Source organism: Grus americana, chromosome 4 (genome assembly GCF_028858705.1).
Source record: "Grus americana isolate bGruAme1 chromosome 4, bGruAme1.mat, whole genome shotgun sequence".
NCBI lineage: Eukaryota > Metazoa > Chordata > Aves > Gruiformes > Gruidae > Grus > Grus americana.
The window spans coordinates 39,558,766-39,585,526 of record NC_072855.1 but is presented as its reverse complement, the minus strand read 5'-3'; positions in this window follow the sequence as shown (position 1 = coordinate 39,585,526).

Below are 26,761 nucleotides of genomic sequence, written 5' to 3'. Positions count from 1 at the left end.
TTTTTTTTTAATGATCATTTGGAACATGGATTCTGACTATTTACTATTATTTTTCTATACTTAGGTAAATGCAGTTAAGGAAGGATCGTAAGGATGATTTTTGCACAGCTAACTTAACTAAATTTCACATAGAAACAATGATCCAGGAAATGCTTCTTTGTAAAGTAAGAAACTTAGCAACGTCCTGGAGCCAACGTTCTGCAATAATGTTTATCATAACCCCAGATATTATATGACTATAGAGCTGACAAAAGCACTTGAAGTTGTATAAGAACTGGGCTCTTTCCCAAGCACTTTAGCGAAGTCATTAGAGTGGGCAGAATATTCTGTGCATTGACAAGCCAAGCAGTCACCAAACATCTGCAGTACAGAGTAAACTTTTTAAAATGCGCAGAGACAGAGCGTAGAGACTGGGTTGCAAAGCAATATTTTCTTTTGAGCCCTTTGGAGTTGGAATAGTACTTCTAAACTAAATAATCTAGATTTTTTTCTGTCTCTTCATTCAAATATTATGAGTCTGAGCTCGTCCTTAGCGATTTGAGTGGTTTATTTCTGCTGTACGCTGATCTAACTGGCAGCAGAATCAGATCATGCAATGCAGCACCCTTAGAATGAGAAAAAGAGGACATAAAATATGGCTTTTGAGCATGTAATAGTTCTGTTTTATCACCCATTTGGCGTAGATTTCTGATGTCATTTTAAGCTACTGCATGCTTACCATGTTAGTTACAAAACCAAAACGAGTAATAATTTTTATGTTAGAATACCTGACATCCAGTTCTGCTAATTCACTCAGAATTAGTATTTGTGCCGATCCCACACAAGCAGACAGACTTTCAGCCTTCTAGACCATTCAGTAATTATGCTAATAGTTTTGGGAATCTTTACAGAATGATTGATATTATAGATTGCATTCCCTTCTCTACTGCTGTAGGACACACATAAGCAACGAAGTCACTGAAGAGCCTTCAGCTCTTTACAGATGAATAAAAGTCTTCACATTAAACTCAACAGACATATTGATTCTTCTTAATTTTGCTTTCCTGACACTTTGTAATTTTGCCAGGAATGCATGCCATCCATGCATTCCAGACAAAATTACAAGTGTCAAATGTAATATGCAACAATAAATACACTCAAGTAAAGTCCCCCCGATTTGAAACTTAATGAAGAAAAAAGACAAAGAAAAAAAGGCATGAAGTAAATATTCCATGTCCTTGTTTTGCTGGTGGGTAGCATACTGAAATTAGCTTTTAGTGGCATATTGTGACATCTTGTCATTTATCTTTTCACTTCAGTATAGAAAGAAAAAAATATATTGATCTAGTGAGGTGCAAACTGGGTTTTTTTTAACATGGGAAATGTCATTTTTAATGCAGCATCTTCAGAGAGAAAACAAGTGATAGAATAACTGGAAACTAAGAGAAATAATAAGCTGCTTTTTACTTTTGCTAGGGTTGATACTATTTTGTTTGATAATAAGGTATCCAGTATTTTTTTCTTTTTGGTTCACTTCAGGCAGATAAATTGTAACCTCCTTCAAAATTTTCATTAGGTAGCCTCTTATTCCCTTGAAAGAAATCATACTCTATGTGTTATTCATTAGGGACAGCAAATCTTCACAGCAGCCACATAGGCTGCAGTATCACAGAACTACTTAAAATTCTATGCCTTCTTTCTCCGTTCCTGCTGAATTCAATTCTGGTCTAATCTCCATGTATAATGCAGTATCTCTGGCTAATTCAGATATTGCAATGCTGAAGGAAATGTGTACTCTTTACTTTACAAGTGCTGAATAAAATACCCTCACTTTTATTTATCAAATGCTTGTAGTTCACTGTGTGTATGATCGTTTCCTGGTTTTTTTCATGGTGATGTATACATGTATATATCCATATGCAGTGGAAGTCTAAGTAGAATATTTTATTGATGCTCTCCTCTGCTTGCTTCCTAGAGCTCATTTTTTCCGGGAGTCTGCTTTACGTGTACCTTAATAGCTTTATGTACTCATTAAGACCATCACTTTGTGCTTCCCTCACAGTTTCCTACCAGGTGATATATTATACTTTATGGGGTAAACCAGTCAATCCTTCTTTCATATGCATCAGATGATTCCCACTTGATAAGTTGTGTTGAAAATGGTGTAGATGATAAACTAATAAAGTAATTCAAGTAGCTTTCTTGGGTCTTCTGTTTTCTCTATCATCTTCTGCATATTTCTTCTAAACAATGTAATGTAAGACTAGGCAAGCTGTGTAGTTCAGCAGAAAGGCCACTGCACAGAAGCACAGACCGTCATCCTGTTCATGACGGCCACAGACCTTTCATGAGTCACCTCTATTTTCTGTTTTTCTCCCTCCATCCAGTCCTTTTGCATGTTGTTTCTGCTTAGCACGTAACTAGTAATACCAAGGCTGTCATTTGTTATGCACGTATTCAAACACCAGCACACCCTTCATCACACTGGGGAACTCCAGAGACTATAAAAATTAAAAAAAAAAAAAACAACAAAACCAAACCCAAACAAACAAACAAAAAAAAACGCACAAGGGATTTTTAGTTGCTGATTTTCACCTCATGTCAGTCACCTCATATCAGCTCAGTGATTGATTTTGTTTTTCATTTCTTCTCTCAGTTTTCCTGTCACTGTGTGTTTTCTGACCACTCTCAGTTCAGCACTTTTAAAGTGCAGAACTTTAGGAAAGAATTAGGAAGGAACTCACGGTGTTACAGCCCAAACTGCTGATTTGCACCTTTCAAATGACAGTATCTTTGCTGCATTAACTGCTGTTGGAGTACTGTGCATTCTTCCTGCAAAGAAAAACCAAATATGCTACCACAGATGTCCCACATGACAAAGTTCCTCTTTAGTCAGGACTAATTTTTACTTAAGTTATGAGATGTAGATTTTCACAATATGCCTTCTTTTAACACTATCCTTTTTATCTCTATTTGTAGTACTTATTGCTTCTTTTTGATGTCTGAGTGAACAAAAACATTTAAAAAGAAGAGAAAAATATATCTAAGAGACCATCTGAACTGTGTAAAGACAAAGTAAGTGATATCCTGCAAAGAATATAAAAACGAATTGTACAATTTCATAACTATATAAATAGAAAGAAAATCAGAGGCGGGGGGGGGGGGGAAGTGCAAGAAGACAGTTATGCAATAAGAACTAGAAGATAATATAGGATTATCCCTCCCTCCCAAAAAGAACAAGTGGTGATGATTAGTTTTGGGATTTTTTTTCCCCAATTTCGAACTCAGGCATGGGGTGATGGCAAAATACTTAAAGAAAATAAAACAATGAAAATACAAATTGCTGTATCTACCATGGAAGAAAATCTGAAAAAGCAGAAGAAGGACTTGAGGTCTAAATTTCCTCCATGCATAAATTCTGAATGTAAAGTAAATAAATTCCGAGTCTTTTAGACCACACAGTAGTTCTGAAACTGTTCAAACAACTTGTCACAAAAATAATTTCATACTTTATTACTAATCTAAGTAGGCCATACCCAAGGTTTTTATAATACTTACATGAAAATCATCCCATCACTATCAATACATACCTGAAAAAATCTATTATATCACAAACTTAAATACATATTACAGAATTAAGAAATTTAAATTTCACTGAATAATACCATACTTTGTACATAGTACTATCTTTATTTTCCATTTTTATTGACCGATTAATGTGCTAGAACTATGAAATTCTATAAATTTCATTTAATTTTTTTCAATTATGTATTAAAATACCAACACTATATTTTTCATTAACCACATTCATATTGGTGTAATGCTGACCACTGACATTTCATCATTTAGCATGATAAAAAATGTCCTAAATGTATATACAAGTAAGATCGTGTGGGAAAAGTTAAAAATGCCAGTACAGTAAACTCTTTTTTTTTTTTAATTTAAAGAATTCAGATTCAAACTAGGATCAGGATCTAAAACCGGAACATAAGACTTTCGTTTTACCTATATTTTCTTCAGAGAGATGGAGGATTAACTACAGCTTTGAGCATGGGACTGGAAGGTAAGATCTTGAACTGAGACAAATTAATAGTATTCGTATTTTGCAGAGGATAAGTTTTCACATTAAATATACAGACATCCGTGTATACTGAATGTCACTGGGGATTAGCATAATAGTCCTATTAGTAATGCTAGCTTATCTAACTGAGCTACACAGTGTAGTCAAGAGCAAAGCACTGGAATGGTGAAAATGAGCTTTAAGTGTTTCTAGAATGGGTTAAGGAGGGAGAGTGACCACTTCCACAAGCAATTATTTAACCCCAACTACCGTATTTCCAACAGAAAGTCCCTGTCCTTACATAATTGATTACCCTCTCTTCCTTCCGCATTCCAGTAATTTCTCCCTTTCTCCATCATGCTGCTCACTCCAGACTCTTTGCATGTGAAGTGTATGAAACTAAAACTGTACCATGGAATCATGCAAAAAATGAAATTGTTGCCATTTAGGATACTTGATGGTAAAAATAGCCCTTCTGTATGTCATAGAATCATCGAATAGTTTCGGTTGGAAGAGACCTTTTAAGGTCATCTAGTCCAACCCCCCTGCAATAAGCGGGGACGTCTTCAGCTAGATCAGGTTGCTCAGAGCCCCCGTCCAACCTGATCTTGAATGTTTCCAGGGATGGGGCATCTACAGCCTCTCTTGGCAATCTGTGCCAGTGTTTCACCACCCTCATTGTAAAAAATTTCTTCGTTATATCTGGTCTAAATCTACCCTCTTTTAGTTTAAAGCCATTACCCCTTGTCCGATCGCTACAGGTCCTACTAAAAAGTCTGTGCCCATCTTTCTTATAAACCCCCTTCAGGTACTGGTAAGCCACAATTAGATCTCCCCGGAGCCTTCTCTTCTCCAGGCTGAACAACCCCAACTTTCTCAGCCTGTCCTCATAGGAGAGGTGCTCCAGCCCTCCGATCAGCTTCGTGGCCCTCCTCTGGACTCACTCCAACAGCTCCATGTCCTTCTTATGTTGGGGCCCCCAGAGCTGGATGCAGTACTGCAGGCAGGGGCTCACAAGAGCAGAGTAGAGGGGCAGAGTCACCTCGCTAAATCAATTATATCTTTTTCGATGCTATCTAAATCCCAAATAAATACAGTATTTTATTTTATTTCTATTGCTACTGCAACTCATATATTAGGGAAAAATTCCATTCTTAAATGCTTCATTATTCATTCCATATCCCTTTTCCATGGCTGTTTTAAGTATGGTGATTCCACTCCACATAGAGAGATTTAACATAGGGTGTCACTGCTTTTTACAAAAACATATGAATGTTATATGAACAGTGCAGATTACATTTACCCAATGGATCACAGAAGGAGACTATCTCTGATGATGTCTCCCAGGGGAGAGTGTTCAGGAAGATGCTGTGACTTTGATAGAAAGTACAAAGAACAGTGACAAGGTTTCATTTCTAAGCAATGGGGTTTCTTTTGGAAAGATCTTTCCACAGGGAAGACCTGGTATTGCTTGCATATTTTTAAATAAATCTACTGGGCTGAAATTTTTGGTTTGAGTCAATCCTCATTCCTATTACAAAAGCACATTAACCTGAAAAAGGCTGAGACTGATAAGCTTAATGCAAGAGGGAAACCAAAAGAAAGGAAGGAAGGCAAGGAGCCAGGACACAAATTGATCGATCTTTACAAAGTGATTCTGAGGTGAAAAAGCCTGTTTGATCTCTGACTCAATTTTTTTTGAGACAAATTTTATCTGACTCAATTTTATTTTTTTCTAAATTACATAGAGAAAAACTTAAGGGCTTCATACTGCTCTGTACCCCTAGCTGAAAACAGTAGAAGCAAAGTGGAGAAGAGTACCACGTGTTAAAATACTGACAATAATTATTTCTCTATTTGGATACACAATGCATATGCATAGAACTGTATTACTATAGATATATTTTTCAGATAAAGTTATTAGCTCATACTTTGAGGACGGGAAGTAAAAAACAATTTCTGCACAAAAGGAAAGAAGAGGGAACATACTGGGTTGAAATTTATTTCAGATAAATGTGATGCTAATTAACTTTGTTAAATAATAACAGAGAAAACCCAAACATGATAATTTAGATGTCAGCAGTACCCATTAAAAAACAATACTTAGTGACAAAACATAATGCATCGATTCAACATATATGCCCCGTCAATCTCCCTGCCCTATACATGTTTTTGTGTCAAATCAAATCAGAAGGGTGAACTGAAACTATATTTAAATAATTTCCTCAAATTCTATGAACAACACAGACTGAAATTGTTTTGCAAGTCCACTGCAGTATAATATATCCAAACTGGTCTTCCTTGCTTGAGCAGCAATTTGTGATTAGACATATCAGAATGTCCATTCTGCGGGAACTTGATGAGAAGGGGGGGGGGTGCGGCAGGAAGTGTTTAATTTTGTAGCAGGAAAAAAGCTGGAAAATTCCTAACAATCAGGAATTTAATTTTATATCACTGAGCTTCATTTGCAAAGTTTTCAAATAAAATTGAACTTGCTTATAGCTGAGCTCCTAACTCCTTACATACTCTTAGCAGACTGATGAGTAGCCAGAAGCCTAGCAGACAGAGCTTCCAAACACCCAGCTCTGCAACAGGGAGTGTAAGAAGGATGACTGATCCTGGCAGTGGATGCAAATGTACGTCATGGAAATCCCCACCAAGGTACAGAAAGCGTCTGATTTCCATCAGAAGGTTAGTAAACATTTGCACTGACTCAATGTTTTATGTATTATCATGAGCTTGGTCATGCGATATCAGTCTAATGTTCTTCTACCCTCTAGCTTCCCCTTCCTTGTTTTTATTTATTATTTCCTGAATGAAATGCCCAACTAATGTATCTCATGTCTCATCATAATCCAGGCATCTCAGCCAAAAGCTTTCATCTTTTCCACAATGTGAATAACCCAAAACAGGATTTATTGCATGGCCTACAAAATCTTACCTTATTCAGCATTCAAAAAAATATTCTCATTTTGGTGGCAGAAGGTCATTATCAAACCTCCTCAACAATTAATATTCCTATCCCTGTGTGATGGGTGAACAGTCATAATTACTTGACATATTTTTCCCCACAGAAAATTCTTGTTCTATTTCTTCCAATACTGTTCTTCAAGTGACCTGATGGACAGATCTTTCACTTGGCATCACCTTGTCAAACAAAGAGACAAAACCCATCTCCGTTACTTGCTTTCCTTACTTCACCAGTTGTTCAGGTCCTCAGAAAGCCTGTTTCTGGTATTTCCCTTTCCCCCTTCCATCATATGAATTATTACTAAGCAATCACTAGCTTTATACATATTGTCTTCACATTGAAAAATAGTTCAAAGACACTATCTGCCTTTTTCATTCACTGCATGTTTTCCTAGTGGAGAGGATTATGTTGAGACAGTGTGTTATCACAACAATTCTCTCAACACCACTGCTTTAAACATCTCAACTGGCACAACATCAGTGTCTGCCACCATCCCATGTCTCATCATCTTAGCAACAGGAGTTCCTACCACAACAATAGAACCTTTGAGGCTGTTGTTTGAACATTCCTCCTCCTACAGTTTTCTCAGATATTTTTACTGGATAGTTTTCCATAAAATCAGTACTATCTGCTGAAAACTTCATTATTCTTCTAATACATTCTGAACCTGCATAGGTTTTCAAATCCTTATCATCTAAGCCCAAAACTTAAGAAGGACTTGCCCGTAAGACCCCAGCTGTGCCGCCACTGAAGTACAAACTTTGTGTTGATAAATTTAGACATAGGCATAGCAATAAAATAAAATAAGAAAGAATTTATTTTTTCTTCTAGAGTCTGAAAGACATCTAGGTAAAATGTAATAAAAATATATAATGGATATTTTCTATTCCATACACCGCCGTAAAAATATATATGTATTTTGCATTCTAACTGTAAAAATTTATTAAGTGCCCCATGGCTATAGCTTTGATCTACATTCTTTCTTTTTTTTTTCCCTTACCTTTTTGAGTGATTGCTATAAATTAAACAAGAAAAGTGAGATCTCTTGTACATGAGAATCATTAGCTCTTGCAAAAGATTTGTCCAAAAAGCATACAACTCCTTATAGTGAGAGCAAAGATATTCCTTATTATAATGCTAAAACCATTTGTCACTCTCTGGATAGCATTTCTGTGTTCAGGAAGGAACAGCAATAACCATATCTTAATCCTATCAGTGCCAAGGGAATTATGTTACTGCAAGTAACAGAAACGTTACTTGCATTTTTCCTTTCACAGTAATATTTCTTTTTCAAATGGCCACACTAATTCTGCTTGAGGTTCATAAAATGTCTAAGAGGTGCTGAACAAATGTGTAATTATTTAATCAGGAAAAAAAAAGAAGTCTTATATTTAAAAATAATGTTCCTCTCTGATTTTTTTCTAATCATTGTTCTGGGAGTCAGATCACAGAATCTGAGGATCATTCAATTACTGCAAATATCTTTAAGATGTAATGGAAGCCCAGGTCATTCATTAAGGGAACATGGGCTAACAGGAAAAATACCAAATCCATACAGGTCGTGTACAGGAGTTAGAACAAAAATGTCTGTGACACCAGAACAAAAAATAGAACCTTACACTGCATTCATTTTTTAATAGGAGAGGCTCTATTTTGAATTTCTGAGTAGGAAATTCTGAAATGTCATAACTTTTCATAAAATCAAAAATCTCAGAAGAGCAATATTGCAACCTCAGCAATGAACTGTCTGTTCTCCTGTGCATCCCAGTTGTGGATTTTGAGCACAGGTCACCATAGGTCAATGTGTTACCCAGATCCGTTTTCTAAATCAATATCCTAAAGGTAGACCCTGTGACGTGGTTCTGTTTTGTTGTGTGGTTTGGTTTTGGTTGGTTTTTTTGGGTGGTTTTTTTTTTTTATTTATTATCCTCCAGCATTGATTACATTGCATTTGTCAATAGTGAACTTTATTATAATATACTTTGGAGAATACTAACCCCCAGTAATACATAACAGCAAGTTTCAGAAGAGTGAAGGTACCTTTCTGAGTCATGGAATTGGGCACTTCACCCTCTGCAAGGTGTAGGATTACATCAGACTTTCTTATCGGCATTTTATATGTGCTTCAGTGATTCATCATTTAGTGTGAATCCCTGAATCCCCACGTACCTAACACTCCCAGGCACTGTATAGGGTTCTGGCAAGTTTTCTAACTGGCAAGATGTCTAAATGTTAAATTTAAATATCATACTACCTAAATTATATTATGACCTATTCAATATCCATCAAAGAGTCTAAGCTTCTCTGCAAGTCTTTTGGCTTATAATTAAGTTGATCTTGGGAGCTCAAGTGAAGCAATCAGATCTGAAAATTTTATCTTATTGTACCAAAAGTAATCTCCATTATATTTCTTAATGTCCATAATTTGGGAGAAAATAATACACCAGTCATAAAAATTTGCCTTTATTACATCCTCATATTCATGAGGAATTCATGAGGAATGTAAATCTCTGCTTTCAAGAACTGTGTACAATATAAAACATATCTTAATTTTCTAGGCGTGGGAATCCTTCGGGAAGGAATAATTCAAATTCAAGACTGTGTGAAAATAGTGTTTCTAAACTCATAAGCATTCATAGAATTTCTTTAATTTTCTTATTTTTTTTTTCTGGGGTTTTGCGGTGTTTTAATTATTGTTGGATTTACCTCATATAAGCATAAATTTCATCTCATCTGAAATACTTTTTACCCCAGCAGCAGATGCCTTCCAGAAGGCTGGCAGTGTTGAAGTGCTGATATAAAGAACCTGCGTACTTAAATTTTCTGTATTCCAAAGTGGATAGATAAAAACTATAGAAAATGTTCCATTTTTTTAAACATATGATAAAATAGTTCTTTATCTTGTTATTGTTGATTAATTTATGTAATAGAAAATTAGCTGTATTTTCTAATTTATGTTATTTATTTTTATTTTTACAACCTTAAGAGTGGTTATCTTAGTAGGCCCACAATGACATCTTGTGGTTACTCTGGGCTGATTTTTCAGTGATTAATATGATGGAAATTTCTACTGACTTCACTAGAAATCATTCCTGCGTGAACAGAAAAGTTAAACTTGGTGAAGGGTCTGTGTAAGACAGCTGCCTGTGACAGTGGTGCCTGGTCTTTCTAACTCATGAGCAACCATTCCAGCTGCTCCATTTTGCCATCAGTGGAAGATTAACTAATTAACTTTTCATATAAGCCATCTTCTGTGAAAGTGGCCACACTACACTAAGTGACAGCTGAAAGACTTCAGGCTTTCAAAAGCTGATAGATGAGTTTAAATCTGCAACATTATGAAGATGGAAGCTAAACCTAAGAGAGTGATTTACAAAGTCAAGTCCAAAATGAACCATTGCACAGTCTTTGGAAAGTTCTTGTTCCGTTTTGTTCTTTCTCTTGTTTGGGGTAGATGGTTGTTATGCTGGTTGGCTAGTTGCACTTTTTTTGTTTTCCATCAGTCCTTAAATATTTTGATCAGGTATCCATTCTCATTCACTTCCCTTTCTGCAAATATGATTTGCAGTAAACATCCTGGGTTATGTATACGTACCTGGAGCTATGGAGCAAATGTTAATGTTAGCGTGACTGTTACATTATCTGCCTACTGATTTCTCTGACTTTTTATGCACTTTTGACTCCTTGACTATTTCTGCAGTGGCTTCTTAATTTCAGGTGAACTCCTTCAGTGACATTTTGGGTTTTTTTCCTTAGAAATTAACTTTCTAATAATTTGGGAAAAGCACAGTGGCCATGTCCCCTTTGCTAGTTCATAGCTTCTGGACTGAAAATGCCTGATAAAAGTTGAGGATTCGTTGGAAATATTTTAATATTTCCTCAGATCTTAGATAGATATTTACACATTTGCAAGGCAGTTGTCTGCTTTTAGGTAGAACAGCAACTTTCTAATTTCACATTTTGCAGAGCTATATGCCTTCATAACATAAGTAATAATAATACCATTTTCTCCATGGTTCACTGAGGAATTGTCACCAGCACAACTTGGTACGTTTTCTGATTTCAAAGACTTTTTTTTTTTTTTTTTTTTACTTTTGGAAGACCATCACATGAAAGTACCATGACAATTTCATAAAGATAATCCAATGCTCAAATCCTTTCCCTTTGAGCTACGTCACAGTGAACTATAAATATATATATATATGCACATATATGTATATATCTCCATATATACATTTGAAGTGTATGCTCTGGGGGGACTGGCAGCGAATTTATTGAAGACAAGAGCATTGCCTATCCTTTATGAAATCTAAAATTTGTACAGCCATGCTTGATTTTCCTGAACATTGTGTGGTAAATCTGATGAAATGCTTATTTATTGCTCTTCACTGAACACAGACAGGGTTGTACAAGGTATTGGCTGAAGTGTGGGGTATGTAAAACACAGCCGTTTGGCTCAGGGGGGAACAGCGGGGGAGTCGTCTGTTGGCTGAGGGGCAGGAAATGGCGTTATACCCCTTCCAGCAGTGCAACGGGAGGTTCAGGGAAGGAGCTGGCAGGATGGATGTGAGCTCAGGTTTGTCACCGGCTGAGGACTCACTGAAGGAGGATATGACCATCGGTTGTATCAAGGATCAACAGCAGCATGAGATGAAGGCTGAGGCAGCAAAAGGGTTTTGGCAAAAGGAGGCTGCTGGAAGGGTGCAGTACAGCAGCAAACAGAAAAAGAAGAACTGGAGGCAATGTGTTTGCATAACAGTTCCTTGAATGATTGCCATTGAAGACAGCCAAACATACCTGTTACATATAAATGAGTAGGAATGAGTGGGAAGAATGGTGAACTCTGAATAGCTGAGTTTCCCCCAAAAACTATTCTAAGTAATATTCAAGCTCTAGCTCTAACATGGAATTCAACCTCATTCTTGCTAGGAAGTTGCAGTTTTTCAACTATTATTAGCATGCAGTTGATGGGCTAGAAACTGCCAGTGCTAAGAATGACTTGCTACTGCCAACAGTATCATGCTGCTTACTGGTATGCTTTAAACTGTAAAGTACCAGCTTCAAAAAGTTTACAAAAAGAAAATGCCAGTATTTGTTATGAATATATTATTTCTATTAGCTAAACAGTTAACAGGCAGCTTGAGTTGATCAGTAGCATATGCAATGCTAGCAAACAGCAGCAAATGATAGAAACAGAATCAAACGCGTTGGAAGGGACCTCTGGAGGTCTTCTAGTCCAAACTTCTGCTCAAAGAAGGTCAGGTTGAGGCAGGTTGCTCAGGGCCTCATCAGCTAGAAATCAGAATATCTCCAAGGATGTTTATTCTACAGCCTCTCTGGGAAATCTGTTACAGTGTTTCCTCAGAGTAAAATGCTCCCTGCCCTTGCAGGTAAATTTTTCCATTTACACTATTTCTGCTAGAATTTGGTAGCTCATAAGTTAATAAATGAAAAGTCATATATGTTTTTCACCAGGTTACGGCTACAGTATTTTTTGTTCATTTACTTACACGGGCATCCCAACCAGAAAGAAGATAGAGCAAAATTTGTCTAACTCTACATTTGGAGATGCCTTAGACATCTGCCAGCAATCTTCACTAAGGCATATGCCAGAAGATGCCACTCTCCTGACAGAGGTAATAATCCAGTGGTCTCAGGCACTTTGAAATTCAGGAAGTGAACAGTGTTGCACCTTGGTTCTCTACGGACACTGATCCAACATGCACCAACAGACAAAAAGGAATTCATTTGGAATTGCCCAATTAGGCAGAAAAAGGCCACCTTTTGGAGAACAGTGCTATGCAGGGATTTCAAACCACCAGCATACAGCCAGCCTCTTGGCATACATGAACAGGCACAAGCACGGGGAGGTCTTGTTTGACAGTAAATGTGCATATGTTGGTTTAGTTTGCCAGACAATAGATTGTCACTGGCAGCTAACATCAATCGACTCGTTAGAGGCTCTTGGCTTTCCCATCCAAGGTACTCACCAGTCTGGTAGTCCTGGACTTGCATTCCCCCTCAGGATACCAGAACAGGACCGAGGGAGTATTGTGTTGGTGAGGCAGTAAAAGTTAGAAGCAAGATTTAGATGAAGGCATGGTTTGGGCTTCCACTGCAGTCATGAATAATTGGAGTGAGAAGGCAGGATAGAGTATGGAACTGCGTTACTGTTACTGTGAAAAGGGGGACTAGCAGCATATATACAAACCCCAAAGTAAACTGCATTTGGGTACACCCCATCCAACCTTTTCCTCACTAATGAGTGAGTGAAAGGCTCTGGTTCACTTCCCACACTTAAAAGAAAAAGAATTTTTTTAAAAGAAGTAATAATAAAGGGAAAAAAGGAAAAAGGAAGTGAGGGATTGTCCTAGCCACCACGTCATTTATATAGCTTTCTATGGTGGAAAGCATTCTTCCTGTGCTTCCTGTTGAATCTAGTCAAGAGTGTAGCCAAGAATATGAGCATCGTTGGCCTAGACATGATGCTATATACAGCTACAGCACATACCTGAGAAGGCAGAGCCCATTTATGACATTTGTCCATTGAGGCTGGATTTTTGGTTTTGTTTTTTATTTTAGTTAAATAAAAAAGGTATAATCTCAAGGTTATAAACAGAGCACAGCTTCAAGCCACCTCAGTTTCTTCCCCAACCCTTGAGAAGGTTTCTAAGAGTGAATTCTAAGCAATTTCCGAAATTATTGCACCCTCCACAGGAGGCTTCCCTATATTCTAGAATTCAAAGCCTCTCTCCAACTTTAAAACTGTCAAGTCCTTGGAAAGCAGTCCTATATCTATTCACCGTAGTGCAGGTCCTAATCAGGTCCCACCACTTTGTGTCATTCTAACCTTTTGCTGAAATCTTATTCAGCCCCCGAAGTTCCAAAAAGACTGTGATAAGACATAGGTGGATGCAGCAAACCTGATGGGGACAGTGGGATTTCACAGCCTCACCAACTTTTCTTGTGACAAGGGAACCTGTGCCAAGCCTAATGCCAATGCATACAGAGGGAAAACAAAGCTGTCTGTCCATCTTGGATAAATTCACAATTTCTTTTTTGGACTTCTCTTCATATAAACTTAAAAAGCTAGCAGTTGGATCTCATGCTGTAACAACAATAGTCAAAGTAAAATCTAGCTGAGGTTAATCTTACTGACTCACAGTCAGGCTGAAGAACAGGTTTCCTCTGAGACTCAAAACTTTGTCATCACAGAATTACATCTACATCACCTATGGGAAACCACTTATTTATTATACCTTCATTCTAGTGTCTTGAGCGCAACCTGTAAATGCCATATTAGGACAGAATGCACCCCCTCTTATCTGCTTCGCTCCCCAGATGTTTGCTATCATAATCAAAACTCAACCTTTAAAAGGAAAGAGTGAATAATAGAGTTCATTAGACTTTATTGTTACCGTAATTTGTCCTGTGGTGCACAAACTATCCTGTTATTACTATCTCGATTACAACAAAATTGCACTTGTCTGTTGTATCAAAGTTAATGACCCAATAGTGTTAGTGGAAATGCTAGCAGCTAATAAAAGTGTTATTAAATAATGTAGGCAATTAAATATCTTCAATTGATGTATTTATATCTCACTGATAATAAAAGTATTCTGCCATCTACAATGAACTTCCATCATGAGTAAGAATTGCAGAGATTGTATACTAATGCATCTTTTTAGCAGTAGAATTGTCCAGTATAGACCATGATTCAGAAGACTGAGAGCAATACTTTTAAAATCAAACATATAAGCTAAAGGAATGATACACAGACCTGAAGAATGTGAATACTAGTTACTAGAGCCACGTTATTGATTCAATATCTTGAACATGCATCTTACGAGCAGCTTTGGAACAGACTGCTGAAAAGGGTGTTTATGGGCCTAAATCCCAATGAAAACTATGGAGTGGACACTTGCAGCGTTATAGGGAAAAAGTATAAGAACAAATGTAACATGTAAATCTAAATGGCCTGATTTAAACATATGGTGCTGCTTATGACTGGAACTTGAGTGTGTCCCTAGCAACCAGCTAAAAGAATAAAACCAATAGAAATGGCACGACAAAGACATAATACATGATTAATAGATGCAGGGCAAATAGGTGAAAAGTCACTGATTTAGGATCCATGGCTCAGATTCAGGCTGCAGTGTGGCTGTATCTCACTGTCACTTAACTGGTCACCAGCACACACACCAGTCGGTACGCTCCCTACCTACTCCTCTATCCTAGTGCAAAGTAGGGAATGGTAACTCTGGTGCCAAGTGGAGCTTTGCTGATGAACCAGTCTGATCACGCCAAGAGAGGTGTGAATGTCTTCCTGAGCTAGCCCGACCCGCAGGGGCAAGTGTGCGGGGCTCAGCCCAGCATAGAGTATAACATCTGAGCAACCCACAAAATTACCTTAGAAGAAAGCAAAGGACCCGAGCTGGCTTCAACCTACACGTTCCTCTCGGCGACTGGTGAGGCCCAGCATTGTGACAGTCAGCGGATAGACACCGGTATTGGGAATCATGTTTGTATTGCTTTCCAGCTGTCTATTGCAATCGCCACGTTGTGCTTGTTGTGTGATTTCAATACATTGCTGCGCCGCAATGCTAAAGCAAAATCCCGTGTAGAGTCAAGCATCTTTGAATAAGTAAATATAATATTAAAATATTAAAGCCTCCCTGTGTGCAATATCTAAACCAATCAGGTCAGAGATTACTGGACCCTGACCTAACCTGTCACGGTTATGCAGGATCAATCTAAACTGAAAATTGGTGTGCTCAGTTTGCAGACAGGCAAATGTATGGAAGCCTCTTTTGATTTGATTGCAGCACGTGCCTCCTCTTGATTTAAGTCGTTATATGCAGTATTTCTTCCATTTCTAGATGGTGTGTAACACAACACACAGTTAAATTAACATGGTTGATTAGCACTCTGGTTCCAATACCATGAGTTTTCTGCTTCCTGTATAATTACACGTAGCTCTTGAACAAGCCAATGCTTAACTTCCTCAATAACCAAAAGCTTTTAAAATCTTTTTCAAACAAGCATGCAGGCAAGCTCTGTAATCATTCATGTCTCTTCTGAAATAAGAGTACTAGCCAAACCAGGCAAAACATTCTAGTAAAAGAACTCATTAATACCATGAAGATGTAAACCCTTTTATTCCTATTATACTTAGTTCATAATTTCCTCAGATCTGATTTATGTATATTCTTTTTTTTTTTTTTTTTTTGCATTTAGTTTTCTCTTATATTATGCTGCAACATCCATTCTTGTTTGGCTTCAGCATTACAAGATGAACTTTTACTTTATAAGTCAGCACATTTTTTCATAATTATAAAGCTAGAATTCTGAAGTTTAAATCCAGGGTAATAAAACATTAGGCAAATGAAGCATAAGATAAATTTTAAATCAAACAAAGTGAAAAATATTGAATTCAACTCTCTCAGAACTAATGCTTAATAACCCTTAGGATTATACTGTTCAAACTATTAAAGCAAGCCTATATTGTATCATGCATCACACTGTGAAAAGCTATCGTGTTTTCATGAATATTTTATTTGAATCCCTGGTTTGTAAGATGTGTGTTGGGTTTGCGTGGCAGGGTTTTGGTAGCGGGGGGGCTACAGGGGTGGCTTCTGTGAGAAGCTGCTAGAAGCTCCCCCTGTGTCTGACAGAGCCAATGCCAGCCGGCTCCAAGATGGGCCCGCCGCTGGCCAAGGCCAAGCCAATCAGCGCCTCTGTGATAACATATTTAAGAAGTAGAAAAACACTTAGAGGGGGAGAGCTTTTGCAGCCAGAGAGAGGAGTGAGAAGATGTAAGAAACTCTGCAGACACCAAGGTCAGTGCAGATGGAGGGGGAGGAGGTGCTCCAGGCGCCGGAGCAGAGATCCCCCTGCAGCCCGTGGTGAAGACCATGGTGAAGCAGGCTGTCCCCCTGCAGCCCATGGAGGAAGGATGAGGGGGTGTAGCGATTCCACCTGCAGCCCGTGGAGGACCCCACGCCGGAGCAGGTGGAGGCACCTGAAGGAGGCTGCGGCCCGTGGGAAGCCCACGCTGGAGCAAGTTCCAGGCCGGACCGGTGGACCCGTGAAGAGGGGAGCCCACGCCAGGGCAGGTTTGCTGGCAGGACTTGTGACCCCGTGGGGGACCCCACGCTGGAGCAGTTTGCTCCTGAAGGTCTGCACCCCGTGAGAGGGACTCCATGCTGGAGCAGGGGAACGATGAGAGGAGTCCTCCCCCTGAGGATGAAGAAGCGGCAGAAACACCGTGAGATGAACTGACCGTAACCCCCACTCCCCGTCCCCCTGTGCCGCTGAGGGGGGGGAAGGTTGAAGCCGGGAGTGAAGTTGAGCCTGGGAAGATGGGAGGGGTGGGGGGAAGTGTTTTAAGAGTTGATTTTATTTTCTCATTCCTCTACTCTGTTTTGCCTAGTAATAAATTAGATGAATTCCCTCTCTAAGTTTGGTCTGTTTTGCTCGTGACAACAATTAGAGAGTGATCTCTCCCTGTCCTTATCTCGACCTACAAGCATTTCATTATGCCTTTTCTCCCCTGTTTAGTGAATAAGGGGAGTGAGAGAGCGACTCTGGTGGGCACCTGGCCCCCAGCCAGGGTCAACCCACCACAAGATGAAATTTCTATTCCATATACTTTGTAAAGGAGTACAAACTATAGACTGTCCTGTAAAAAGCAAACTTCTTGATATGAAACATCACTTCATCCCCACCTTGTGGAAATCTTCTGCATACACTATTACTTAGGTTAAAAATAAACTTCTTGGTATGATCTAAACCATTCCATAAATGTAGCTGTAGTATGTAATGTATCCATAGACATCTCCTTAAATTCTTCTCGACATAAAGTTTATAGCACCGAAAGCAGGCTTTGTTAGATAAGCCTGAGATGAATCTGGAGAGGGGATGAGAGGGGAAGAAAGGAGAGGACATCACAATACCAGGATATTGTACCGCTATATTTCTGAGCATTAATCCTACCCATCCTCAAAACAATTCACTGAAAGACTGAATAGTTCATTTATACAAAAAGAAACCGTGAACATGGAGAAATTATTAAAAAAATATTTTTTCTTACTTTGATCTGGAGGTAAGAGTCCCGCAGTGTGAAACTTGGTTAACAGACAGCTCCCCGGTGAAGCCCTCTTCTCCCAGTTCTCTTCTAACACTGAAAATACATTTTCCTCTGGCATTTAAGGGTCTGGAAATGAAGGCAGAAATGCAGACCTACAGTGATCCCTGGGATCATTGCATTTAGTTCTTTGCTATTATAAAAAAACAAACCCAAACCAAACAAAATTATTTCAAAATAACTATTAAGTTCTGTTTAAAAAGGCATTATTTTTTTCCTTCTGTTTTCCCATTAGAAGGTTGTTATAGAATATCTTTGTATTAAAGATTTGGAATCTTTTATTATTATTATTTATTTCCAGCCAAAACCCATGATGGTTAAATTTTACCTGTTTATTATTTTACCAGTGTGTGTTGGGTTTGCATGGCAGGGTTTTGGTAGCGGGGGGGGCTACAGGGGTGGCTTCTGTGAGAAGCTGCTAGAAGCTCCCCCTGTGTCTGATAGAGCCAATGCCAGCCGGCTCTAAGACGGGCCCGCCGCTGGCCAAGGCCAAGCCAATCAGTGCCTCTGTGATAACATAGTTAAGAAGTAGAAAAACACTTAGAGAGAGAGAGAGCTTTTGCAGCCAGAGAGAGGAGTGAGAAGATGTAAGAAACTCTGCAGACACCAAGGTCAGTGCAGAAGGAGGGGGAGGAGGTGCTCCAGGCGCCGGAGCAGAGATCCCCCTGCAGCCCGTGGTGAAGGCCATGGTGAAGCAGGCTGTCCCCCTGCAGCCCATGGAGGAAGGATGAGGGAGTGTAGAGATTCCACCTGCAGCCCGTGGAGGACCCCACGCCGGAGCAGGTGGAGGCACCTGAAGGAGGCTGTGGCCCGTGGGAAGCCCACGCTGGAGCAAGTTCCTGGCCGGACCGGTGGACCCGCGCAGAGGGGAGCCCACGCCAGGGCAGGTTTGCTGGCAGGACTTGTGACCCCGTGGGGGACCCCACACTGGAGCAGTTTGCTCCTGAAGGTCTGCACCCCGTGAGAGGGACTCCATGCTAGAGCAGGGGAACGATGAGAGGAGTCCTCCCCCTGAGGATGAAGAAGCGGCAGAAACACCGTGTGCTGAACTGACCGTAACCCCCATTCCCCGTCCCCCGGTGCCTCTGAGTGGGGGGAGGTTGGAGCCAGGAGTGAAGTTGAGCCTGGGAAGATGGGAGGGGTGGGGGGAGGTGTTTTAAGAGTTGATTTTATTTTCTCATTCCTCTACTCTGTTTTGCCTAGTAATAAATTAGATGAATTCCCTCTCTAAGTTTGGTCTGTTTTGCTCGTGACAACAATTAGCGAGTGATCTCTCCCTGTCCTTATCTCGACCTGCAAGCATTTCGTTATGCCTTTTCTCCCCTGTCTGGTGAATGAGGGGAGTGAGAGCGCGGCTCTGGTGGGCACCTGGCCTCCAGCCAGGGTCAACCCACCACACAGTGTTAGCTAATAGATTAAATAACTACTTCTCCTACTACTTCCCTTCCCCAGTGTTTACTGTCATAGAAGTCTTCTGTCATAGGCAAGAACCATATTCCCTCAGATTTTGCTTTGCTTGGCTGAATATGTCAATCTCTTCACGCCTTCTTTTCCAGTTACCTGGTCACCTTTGAAACATTTGCATGCATTTTTGCTAGAGGCACCTCCTTTGAATGGCACACAGTGCCTTACACAAGGTACTTCTGATATCATATTATCATTTGCATTGTCGATAGCATTTATTCTCAGTGAATATGGACACAGTATGATAGTTCTACAGAAACTCTACCCACTCTGCCTGCACTTGACATGTGCAGACGAGATAATTTTTTCTTGAATTCTTGTTTTCCCCTGCTCTGTTGGCAAAACTTATTTGTTGCTGTGGGAGAGAAGAGAAACAACCAACAGTACAATGAGAGAAGGGGGTTTCACATTAATTTTCAGCTAATAAAATACCGTATTTAAAATGTATTTTTCCTAATCTTTGCTAGTGTGGTTTCAAATCCAATATATGTAGTAAATATGGTATTGCTTATTTCCAAGTCTAAAAAGGAGAAGCAATTTTGCTAGTCAGGTAAAAAAAACCCCAAACTAGACTAAAATAGTAATCTTAATATTTTTGTAACTGGTATATGTCTTTCTGCCATTCTTTACATGCTAGTTTTCATTTCAACTTAGGAACAAATAAGAAAAAAATGAGTGGAGGGGGTTTCTGACTTTAGTGAGAGGCAGTGTTTTACTTCTTGTATAAAGCCTTCCAGAAGATTTTAAATCTCCTGCTCCAAGCTATATCTTAATGGAAGGATCTCAAAGCTTTTGAAAGCACTTGTCAGAACATAAATTGCTGACATGCTAAACGCTAACAAAAGGAAGATCATGGAAACAAATTAACAAATAGAACAAGGCAAGGGACCATTACCTCAATATGAGCCTAGGTAGTACAGACTGGCCACAGCCATACAGCTCGCGACTGTGTCTCTCCTCGAGCCTGTATATGGTATCTTTACAGCTCTGCAACGTAATTGTTATTTTCTTTAATTATTTAAAGTTCAGAGTAAAACGTATAAAATGGAGGATATTGTAATCCATCAGAATGTTTTTACATGGGAAAATGAGGATGGGTGTTACAGACTTTATAGGCAAGCATGGAAAAATAATAACAACAAACAAATAAGAACTAATTAATTTAACAGTGAACACCTTAGTTTTTCTTTTTTTCTGTGATAAATCTCTTAAAACACATCTTATGAAATCTGCCTAAATCTGCAGAAAATGTGACAGGAGCTCTGAGGGGCCTGGCTCAAACCACCAGGACCAGTGATCTGGAGGGAGCCGCATCCCAGTCACCAAGGGACCGTCGCTTGGCAGACAGGGAATTGCTGTTGCCGCTCTTCTCTGTCTCACAGAGTTATACAGAAGCCTCTTGGTTTTATTCCTCAGTTACTAATTAGTCATTCACCCTGTGAGAGATTTGCAGCCTTTGATATCCTGCTAGGGGGAGGGAGAGATCCCTTCTTGGCCGAGGTATGCCATCTTCTGTCTGGTTAAAGCAGTATTTTGACAGCTGTGTCTTTTTTTTTTTTTAAATGGTGCAGCTGTGTGCATGGTTTTATCTGGGTATGTAAGCAAGAGATTTTGGGAGTGGCAGATATATAAGCATATGTAAAGCAGAAACCTAAATGGATCTCCATCTGACACTCTGGTATCACAGCATCTAACCCTGTAAATTTTTTTTTCTCATATGAGTATTTGCATAAGTAAAAGGCCAATACAATTAGCATAGCATTGCCATTTTAATATCATTATGAAATGAATCAGAAGGCTAGGGTTTGCAATCCTCTTTCAGTCTCACAAACAAAATCTCCTTACTTCCTTAAAAACTGTATCGTATACTAAATATTTTCTCCTTGTTTAAAGACTGTTTAGAAAGTACAGTATTACAAAACTAGTTCAATCCAGTGGGTAACTATTCCAACCACTCTGTGTGACAACGCCAGATGGCAGCAAGAGATCTGATTTTAGCCTTCAGGAAAAAACCAGCAGTAACTAATGCAGTAGGCAACCAGTTATTTTCCACTGGAGTAACTCCTCTCATGAAAACAGTTTTCTCTAAACCAAACTGTTATTTGGGAAAATGTTCCCCAAATGTTTTTACTTGAAACTGAGATAAAATGGTTTGGTTTGGTTTAGTTCCACCTAGAGCAAAGATACCTGACCTGTTTCATCTCAAATTTCAAAAATGGGAATGGATGAAACTGTCTCCTTAGCGTAGCACTTGGGGGAAGAAGTAACGTAAGCCTTCCTAGTCTTCCTCAGCTAAGCTCCGTAATGCTCTGAAAGCCACGTGGCCACCAGCATTACAGGCCAAACCAGCTCTGATGGCCAAGTCTGCATCACACCGTGCCAGTCCTGCAAGGAGATACTGGCAGCTTGAATTATCATTCATGTGAGAAAAAGCAAAATAATTTAATGACCTAATAAAATATTTCCATTTCAGAATTTCTGAAATAGAATCATAGAATCTTTAAGGTTGGAAAAGACCTCTAAGATCATCAAGTCCAACCATCAACCCAACACCACCATGCCTACTAAACCACGTCCCAAAATGCCATGCCTACATGTTTTTTTGAACACCTCCAGGAATGGTGATTCCACCACCTCTCCGGGCAGCCTATTCCAATGCCTGACCACTCTCTCGGTGAAGAAATTTTTCCTAATCTCCAATCTAAACCTCCCCTGATGCAACTTGAGACCATTTCCTCTTGTCCTTTCACTTGTTACTTGGAAGAAGAGACCAGCACCCACCTGGCTACAACGTCCTCTGAGGTAGTTATAGAGAGCGATAAGGTCTCTCCTCAGCCTCCTTTCCTCCAGACTAAACAACCCCAGTTCCCTCAGCTGCTCCTCATAGGATTTGTGCTCCAGTCCCTTGAGCAGCTCCGTTGCCCTTCTCTGGACACACTCCAGCACCTCAGTGTCCTTCTTGTACTGAGGGGCCCAAACCTAAATACAATAGAATGCAATAAAAATACAGAATAAAAATACCTCTGCATTTTTAGAGGTTTTTTTGAAAATTTTTGATATTTAAACTATTCATCTCATTTACACACACTGAAACAGTAACATTTCTGAATTTCACTAATTTCTGGTGACCACTTCCCTCTGCCTATTTCAGTATGCTCTAGCTAATCTGAACAGACCTTTACCAGCAGAGACCAGAAACACTTGCAAGGCACTAGGCAATCTTTCATAACTTTCATTCGTTATGTGCCTAATATTTGTATCACATAGCATCCTCAGGCTAGCACGTTTTTGTGCTTATTGCTAGACAAACATAGGATAAAAAAGGCATTCCTGAGAGCTGGAAAGCTGTAAAGAAAAGAAGATGCAGCAGACAAAATGAAACTAGGAGCTAACACTAGCCAACGTGAAAGGCTCTGTGCACATCATCATCTGTCAGGAGCCAGAGAACATCCCCCTTTGAATGAAATGCTCCACAGACAAGTAACACAGCAGACAATTCTTATCACCCAAAGCAGAAGGACAAAACAGACAGGCTGATAAGGACAACTGGGATGATTACGTAACAAAATTAGCAGATATTAGAAGAAAAATATTGGTGTTGCTTTGTCCCTCACCTCGTATCAGAGAGACTCCTAAGATGGATCTAGGAGGCTTCAAGATGAGCTCTGCGTTAGTTCTGGCTGAAAGCTGGAGAAGCTGTGTGCGTCCTGGGGGACCAGCTCATTAGTTTCCTCCTGGCTGGGCAGCAGTGCAGACAAATTCATTTTCCATAAAGGATATATCTTGCAACAAATATTAAAGTATAATACCTTCTGAACCTAAAAGCAAACATTTGCACTATACTTGATTTCCTTGGTTTTACTAGGTTTGTCTTTTTCATTACTATTGCTATCTTCAGAATTTAAAAAAGAAAAAAAAAAAAAAAGTAAAGTTACCAGCAAGTGGTACCAGCCTAATCACACAGGTTATATATATCCCTTTGTGGTGCTCAGTGGTGCACTGATTAGTTTTGGAAATGCAAAGACTCAGCCTCAATATAGTAAGGCATTTTCCATTTCCAAAGTCATGGAGTAGAAAAGCAAACTACAAAAGTCTGAGTAAACAGTAGTATAAAGTACATTTACATTTTTATGGAAAGAAATTACCTTTGGGAGTGCTTGTTTTATTTCCTGTAATTAAATGCTGTATAAATTCTTAACACTCTACACAACTTTTCTAAAACATGGCAGAGAAATCCAGTCAGATGTTTAAAATCATTTTGCTCCTTGCTACAATTCTGATGTTACAAATAAATTCAAAAGGAAATACTCTTTCTTCATTCTGCTCTCCATTCTTATGTGATCTTCCTCAGGCTCAATGACTGAGTCACTTTGCAGTGACTCACAGACTTACAGGGGAAGATCTTTCATCTTTCTTTTAGCTTTGTATTTCAGCTTTATCATAAGTGTTCCCAGATGTTTTTACTGACAGCTTTTTATTTTTTATTTCAAGGTCCCATTGAGTTTGTAAATTGTCCACAATTACTTTCTCTCTGGACTCATGTCCAGGATCTCCAAATACTTCTAAATAGCTTTACATATCTTGTCTCAACATCTATTTGCGCATGATATTTTCAATTCTTTCCTGCTCATTCCAATCTGCCTGCTAGTCTCGTATGAGACTGGTGATCATCTCCCCCGTTCCTTGGCTTTCCCACCCTGTGCCGTGTGCTGGGCACGACCCGTCCCTGCCCTGCATTCACTGTCTCGGCTCCCTGCTACATCGCATCAAGTTCTGATTTGCTCCCATCCCCTTAAGGCCCTCAGTTGTTGTTACCCTGTCATCTCGCATTTTGTCTTGTCTCTTCTTTTTCTTATCACATCCTCTTTACCCTAGTAGCAATACCCTTTTGCCCATTTTTCCATCAATTGTTTTGCACGCCCATCCGTCTCATTGCCTGCACCAGTTCGAGGGAGCTCTCCTCTCTCAAGACCAGCTCTGAGACAGGTCAACACAAATCAGCAAAAGGTTTCACAGCCTCTGTGCATGTGGCAATTAAGGAGAGACACTCTCATCATGAGCATAAGTACTAATACCTGGAAAATGTAGTGCACCAAATAAAATGATCAAATAAGCGTATTTTAAAATTACGTGCTGACAGTCCCTCTACCTACGTTTAGCAGCAGAAGCCAAGTTCCAGGAGGCTTTCCAGACTGCAGAGGCTGCAGAAGTAACGAGGAGAGGAGCGCAGAAGGTATTTCACACGTTTGGGGGATGGGAAGGGGGAACGACAGTGAAGTCAGGCTTTGGCAGCTAACGAACTTTTAAACTCTGCCAACATTTCCACTTGAACGAGAAATTTGACTACAGATATTTTGTCTTTGAATTTGTCTAGTCACTTATTTTGGTGCCTTATTCTGGACTTAGGGCCTGACTTTCTTTGCAGCCAGTTTTGAACTGCTTTTAAGAGAAAAAGTTTGTGAAGAAGCCAGGAGCAGATGCTTCTAGTTGCCTTACTGTGGAGCTGAATCCCCCTCTATTGCCCAACTCCATGGCGCCCAACACTCACCTGTGACCCCATGGAGATCAGAGAGGGGTCCTGCGTCTTTTTCAGGAACACAGCAGTCAAATCATACATTCAGCCTGCTAATATATATAAAAAAGAGGACTGCAACTTACTTTCAATCGTTACTACTGAAAAATTATTCCACTGGGTTTGGTTCTGTGATGGGAACTTTCCAAAGCCTCTTCTCTGAAATAAAACTATATTCCAGAATGGTTCAAATGACTAATATTCCAAATAGGAAATTTTTTTGTGTGTTTAAAAAACTTTTAACAAATATGCCTTTATTATTTTTCAGTCACATTTACAATTAGTGTTATGTATAGGATCCCTAAACAGTAATGATCCCCATGATTCCAAAAATAATAATTTTAATGTGAATAGTCTTTAAGGAAGACACCAGCTCTTCTTTGTCTTAATCGTTAAGAGAATGTTGTCCTTTTTGATTTTGGCAAGAAACGTGTTGACAGGTAAGTAATAAATGTTTCAATTAATATCAATATTTTATATTCAAATGACTTTTTACATTAGTATACCAGTTATAGTGAAGACATTCTCTACCATAGTGCTGCATTAACCATCTATATTTTCATATAGAAATGCAATCAAATAATTAATCTGTTAGACCTTTAGATTTGATATAGCAAGACTCTGTATTACCATATTAACTCTTGTTGGAAAATATAACGTTAAAAGTGATCAGAATCTCAAATTCTGCATTTTCTTTGATGTTACATAAATGAAGACTTTACAGTAAAAAAAAAGTCATTTTCAATATCAGTCAGAGCATCTCTGGCAAGAGGTAATTGACATTTTTCTCATGTACACTAGACTGAATAAAAATTGTGGTAACAGTTACTGACCTTTCTTTCACGATGTTGATAAATCATATGCAATACATCTCTTCTTTTTTTACAAATCTTAAACAGACAAACAAACAAGCAAAAAACCTGCTGAAGAACGTTGCTCTTTGAAACAAGTTCCCTGAAAACTCATAGAGAAACAAGGGCTTGGGTAAAGTTTTACAGAACGCTTCATTAAAGACAAAAGCATGATATCCTAAATTCAAATAAAATGAGTCTGGGTATCTGGAAAGTCTTAATGCCATGGGCTCCAGAAGCGATAAGTACATATTTATGACCAACAAGGAAGTTCTTTATGCTTGTTATTTTGGGTTTTTCTGAGGAATGTCTCCAATTCAGCTTAACAATTAGTTCAATCAAACAAGAAACCAACATTTAATTATGGCAGTTATTGTCATCTAGGCAAGATCTGTAGGCAAGTAAACTTTAATATTAAGAAGGCAAAGGCACATTTGCAATACTTAAAAATATCACAATTAATTTCGACAGTTTTATTTAGGACACTATTTTCGTGCTAGCCTGGAAGTTTCTTCCTGGGAAGGGACTATTCATTGTTAAACTGAACTAGGGAAGAACTAAGAAAATTACATGTTTGGCAAGGCATTTAGCTCTTTTTTTATTTTTTTCCCCAAAGATTTCGCTCCTCTTGCTAAAATCTTGTTTTGATAATGACTTAATTCCTGATAAGGTTCCCCTCATTTGAAAAAAACCACAGCTGAATTGCATGAATGTATTT